Here is a 6405-nt window from a genome sequence, read left to right as displayed (position 1 = left end):
GTTTCAATTCCATGAAAAGAAATGCAGCAACCAATAATATGATAAGCAAACCTAATGCGAAAGTCAACATGTTTGACTCTGCACAGAAAGACACTTCCAACTTGGCAAACTTATCATGCTTTCGAGAGCAGCTTGCGAGATGGCAACCACCTTAGTACTCAACTTTTGTGTTTGGGCTAATTCATTGGTAGGCCGTAAAGTTGATGAGGGTACATTATGAGTATTCCAGTTAGGTTGGTCACATAGTGGGTGTGTTTGTAGAATAAATTGTGACCTATAAAAATGGATGGAAAAACACAATCTAGACATAAAGATATAGTTGAGCTACTATAGAAACATATGCGTTAAATTGAGAAAAGAAATTTACTCACCAAGGTCACATGAATTTAACAAAAAAGTTACAAGCTTATAGGAAAAGCTTGCCAATCATCGGGAATCAAAGATCGAACGACAAGACCCAAAGATTAAAGATTTCTAAGTTTTAATCCAACCATAAGGTAAGAGATCATACCAAAAAATCAAAGGATTAGGAGACTTAATCCAAGTGTAAGGGCAAGAGATTATCAAGTATAACTAGCATTGCACCAAATGAGAGACACCGACTGGTAGGTGTAGGAGCACATTGCATTGCCATTGTTAATGGCATGACATGATGGCCATTGTTTGCAATCTTCACTTACTAGATGGGCTGTTGTGCATTGCATGGTTTGCGAGCTTGTGAGGCTATGCACACTTTGTATAGCAAATGTCATGCTTCATGTGCAACAAATGTGCTTCTTGTGTAATGTTGTGTAAAGTCCCACCAATCTCAAGAGACTACAAGTTATAATGTTACAATGATCAATTGATTTTTCAATGTTAAAGGTAACACATTCCAAAGGATTGATGAGATAAGTATACATAAGGGCCATGGCAATATAATTGAATTGAAGTCATTTTGTAAAACCTAATTTAGTTTTTTTCAAAATCTTAGTGCATCAACTAGTTATTAAATTAGCATGGCCTTGTGGCAATAAAGAGAGCCCCCCACACCCCCCCCCCCCCCCCCACACACACACACACACACACACACACACTCCACTTCGTTCAAGTAACATCATGTCACAAAGCCTCAATGTTTCATCCCTTTGGGATTACACATGTACCACACAAATACCAAGTTACTTTATTGTATCTGTATGAGTCACATGCAAGTGAGATCTCCCTCTCACCTAGTAGATGCAATATCATATATTGTCACTTGTAAAATGGGATAAGCCATAATAATCTTAAATTTTGTTTAGGATCTTATGTGTATGTGCATGTGCAAGTGTATTCTAACTTGCATATGTATGAGACTACAATTTAGAAGAGGTTACAACATAGGTGTATGTATGTTGAGATTTGGTAGTAAAGGGCGTTTGACATATAGACATATGAGTATGGACATTCAAGAATGTAGGACATGCACGCATGTGTGATGATTGGTTGTCAATAGACATACATATAGAGGTGGGCACATTGTGCACATGGCATTTCATCCCATCATATTTTGGGTTTGTAAGGAGTATGTGTGGGGGATATGCTTATAGTATGGATGTGTAGTTGGAAGTCCATATAAGATATGAAACATCATGTGCGTAAAGTTTTAGGGTAGTGTCTTGGCAGTAGAACCTATTGAGCTTGATCCCATTGTTCGCAGGGGTTCCCATGTGTGTGTGTGTGTGTCCATGTGTTTCCGTGAATTATTATGATATTATGGGTTTTTACTATGCGTGTGTATAAATGTACCTATATTCATGGGCACATGCATGCATACATGAGCCTTCTCTATTTCTTGAGTCTCTCTATCCTCAAAAGAAACTTACCCCCTCTTATTCAAACTTTTCTCACCCCATCCTCTCTATCTTGTGTGTGAACATTTGAAAAGAAATTCTATGTATGTAAACATCCCTTGATCTAGTTATCGAATTTGTGATTTGGGTATTTCATGCTAATGTGTGCGTATATTAATTCATTGAGTAAGGGTTTACTTTACGTATGCATCGTTATGTTATAGAAAAGACGTCACTTGACTTCGCAGGACATCACTTTTGCAGAGGATGTCACTCCTCTTTTCTTGCTTGGTACTCTTAATGAGTCATGGGATGTATTCTGCACTACATTATGTGCCTCTACTGCTACCTTGAAATTATCTGATGTTGAGAGTGCTTTTCTGTAGGAAGAGGTTAACCGTAAGAATTTGGATGCCTCTCATGTGTCGCATGCTATGACAGTTAGAGGCAGGAATGATGGATATGGAAAGCATGGCAGTGGCAGTGGTAGTGGTCGTGGACGGGATTCTCAGAAATCTCAATCCAAGTCTCGTGGGAAGTCACGTAGCAAATCTCGTGGTAGGAATGTAGATGTTACTTGGCACCATTGTGGGAAAAAGGGCCATATTAGGCCACAATGCCATGAACTGCGCAATGAAAGATGCAAAGATAAGGGGAAAGACAAAGTGCAGGATAAGTCTTTTGATAAACATAGTGCCTGCAAAGTCCAGTGTTGACGATGATGAATATAAGAGAGTAGTTGATAAAATGAACAAAACAAAAGAGAAAAGAATGAATAGCCCCACCCTAGACTAACACATGCTATCAATCAGATCTGTATAATGGCAATAAGTACCAAAATAGCTCCTTGCATGACCTACCATGTGCTTGTAAACAAGTTGGAGTGGATGAGGATCCTAGAATTTTTGAAAGTTAGGATGCATGATAACCTTGGTGCAAACCTGAAACCACTCAAACAGCTCTTGGAAACTCGAATATAGAAGTGGACTAAGGTACATGGTTTGAACCTGCTCTACAATTGGGCCCTTCTCGAGAAGAATGTCAAGTTGAGGGAAGAAGCAATGATTGATGATGAGGTTTTTTGATGCAAAAAAAGATATGGAAAGCAGGTATACCAATTGTGAATTAGAGAAAGTAGCCTCAACCATAGGGGTCGAAACAATTGGCTATGACACTGATGGACACATGATTGAATAAATCAATATTGGCTAGAATATTTAGAAGTGTTGAATTATGAGAAAGTGTGACTTAGCGAAGTGGATTCAATAACATAATGTGAAACCAGAACTACTACCTCATCTATCTATAAGGAGGTGATTTCAACCTTGAATTAGAAGTCAGCTTAGATGGTGACCCATATTTGCCTTCGCTACTTAAGACCCAATGTGTTAAGGGGGATGTTCTTGATACAAAAAATTAAAGGAAGAAAGGAAAAATATTATAAAAGACATCAATGCTGAGAAACATAAAAAACCATAGGATCTCCCTAAACACTTCATTAAATTAAAAAAAGGATATTGGATAGTGGTGTTACTTGAGCCTAAGCGAGAAGGACAAATGAATGAGTTGATAAAAGGTCTAGCCAAAGTCAAATAAATTGATTTAATGACAAAGGGCAAAAAATTTAGACATGTTTTTATCACTGACACAACGTTACCGAGGACAAGAAAACTAGTCTTGTGAGTCTCTCATGAGAGTTCAATGACATGCTTGCTTGGTCACTCGAGTAGCTCTAAGGAATAGACCCTAGTATCATTACTCACAATATCCCCATGGTGCCAAATGCGGTGCTAGCCAAATGACACCCTTACGTAATGAATCCTAAGCATGCTTATGTTGTCAAAGAAGAGATCAACAAAGTCCTGAATGATGGATTCATTTATGAAATTAAGCACATAGACTAGGTGTCACCTTTTGTTATTTGCGAGCTACAACTAGGTGCAGGTCCATTTGAATGACATGCATAAAATGACAAATTTTGCAATCAAATGGGGTATATTTGCATATATAATAATGCCCTTTGACCTGACCAACACTCCTTCCACTTTTCAATGGCCAATTTGTACGATCTTTAAAGACATGCTATGCAAATGGTTGGAAGAGTTTGTGGATGACATCTACATATATACCAATAGGACTGAATATTTAGAAAAGCTTTAAGTAGTCTTTGAATGATACTTGAACTATGTAGGTAGTACGATCTCTCTTCAAATCCCTTTAAAGTGCCAATTTTAGGTAAATCATGAATGCATCTTAGGGCATGCAATATCGAACAATGGCATTGCAACTAACATTTTGAAACTCAGAATCATTAGTGATCTATCACTACTAGCGAATTACCTAGAAGTTCAATGCTTCCTTAGCCACACGATTGTTTGGTATCTGAGACAAATAACTAGCAATATAATTTTAATTCTCTTTGCATATAACTACTGAGAAGTCAAATTCAAGAAGTAGCAACCATCATGCTATACGTTCAATAACACATTGCTTATTTCCAAGGTACAATAGAGGTTGCTAGTCCATGAAGAAACTAAAAGGCTTTGCCAATAAATAATGACAAAATTACTTCATGGCAACCACCATCACCAATCATTCCCTCTCAATGGTAGAATAATCAATTTCAATGTCTGTGAGTTGCAGCTTGCAAAGCTCACTAAATAGTCCAAATTGTGCTCTCCAATCTGAAATGTGAGAAGGATCGAAGCTTTCTTGGAAGTGAGCTATGGCAGAGAGCAAGAAGAGAGAGAGACACAAATGGAAGTGAGCTATGGTGGAGAGTAAGAGTAAGAAGAGAGAGAGACACAAATGGGAACTCCAATAGCCACAATGTGTGACCGAGCCTTCCTTTATTCAATCTACCACTAAAAGAATAAAGAATAAATTGATGGTGACGGGCGCCCGCCACCTGCAATGTTCAGTGGTGGGTACTATCATCAGTGTAGTAATACACGGGCAGCTAGGCAGAGGCGCCTTTACCCCCAACAACCTCCCACTTAAAGGTGAATCTGCCCTAGTGAGATGTGAAAATAAAAAGAAAGACAATAAAATGTACACATGTACAGTAGGATGAGGAAAAATGTCATCTCATCCAATGCCCAATCAATCTCGTGAGGAAGGCAAAATGCTCAGTAGTGAGGCTTTTTGTGAGCAAATCTGCAGGATTTTCATTAGTGGAGATCTTGACAAGGTCAACAGACTTGTCCTCCATGACCCCATGTATGAAGTGATACCTCACCTTAATGTGTTTCGTCTTCGCATGGAAGATCGGATTCTTGGCTAGCTGAATAGCACTCATAGAATCCGAATGCAGCATAGGTATAATATCAATCCCAAGGTCATGAACCAAACGGCCCAACCATATGGCGTTCTTGCAAGCCTCAGTGGCCGCAACATACTCGGCCTTAGTGGTAGAGAGAGCCGTACACTTCTGAACCCTAGACATCCAAGAAACAACACCTCCAGCATAAGTAAAGACATAGCTAGAAGTAGACTTCCTACTATCTACATGTCCTGCATAATCAAAGTCTGTGTACCTCACAACTCCTGTATCTTGGCTGCCATAGTAAATACACATATCTGCTGTGCCCTTTAGGTATCTCATGATACCCTTTACGGCATCCCAATGCTTTTTGTCAGGTGTAGCCATATAGCATGCTACAACACCAACTACAAAAGCAATATTTGGACAAGTGGCTATCATGGCATACACCAAAGTGCCCATGGTTGATGCATAAGGGATCTTGGCCATCTCGGTCCTCTGCTCATCCGTCTGCAGACAATTAGCTTGTGAAACCTTCACATAAGAAGGTAATGGACAACCAATAGGCTTTACATCCTGCATGCGAAAAAACTCAACGACTTTATGAATGAATCCCTCTGTGAGAGGTAGAGTAGTCCCTGATGCCTATCATGCTTAATGCATATACCAAGAATGTTAGAGGCATGTCCCAAATCCTTCATCTCAAAGCTCTTCTCGAGCTGAGATTTAAGAGCATCTAGCTCATCATGAGCTTTCCCTGCTATTAGCATATCATCCACATAAAGTACCAAAATAAGCAATGAGCCATCACAGGCTTTCTTTGTGTAAAGACACGGATCCATAGCACTCCTGCTATAGCCCTGTGATTGCATAAAGGCATCAAACTTATGATATCACTCCCTAGGTGCCTACTTCAAGCCATAAAGACTTTTCTTCAACTTGCACACTAGGTGCTCCGTGCTAGGTTCTACAAAGCCCTTAGGTTGCTCCATGTATATCTCATCATGCAAATCCCCATGCAAGAATGCAGTCTTGACATCCATTTGGTACAAGTCCAAGTCAAGCTGCGCGACTAAGGCCAAAACCAAGCATAGGGTGGTCATCTTGACCACAGGAGAAAAGACTTCATCAAAGTCAACTCCATGCTCTTGTTTAAAACCCTTAGCGACAAGTCTTGCCTTATAAGATGGCTTGGGGTTTCCAGGGGTACTTTTCAGCTTGTACACCCATTTGTATGGCAAAGCCTTCTTGCCCTGAGGCAGTGCAACCAAATCCCAAGCCATATTCTTGTGTAAGGAGTCTATCTCAGACTACATAGCCCTCTTCACC

Source organism: Lygodium microphyllum, chromosome 10 (genome assembly GCF_053477565.2).
Source record: "Lygodium microphyllum isolate KBCC chromosome 10, Lygodium_microphyllum_v1.1.10, whole genome shotgun sequence".
Taxonomy (NCBI): domain Eukaryota; kingdom Viridiplantae; phylum Streptophyta; class Polypodiopsida; order Schizaeales; family Lygodiaceae; genus Lygodium; species Lygodium microphyllum.
Note: the sequence above shows the minus strand (reverse complement) of the source record.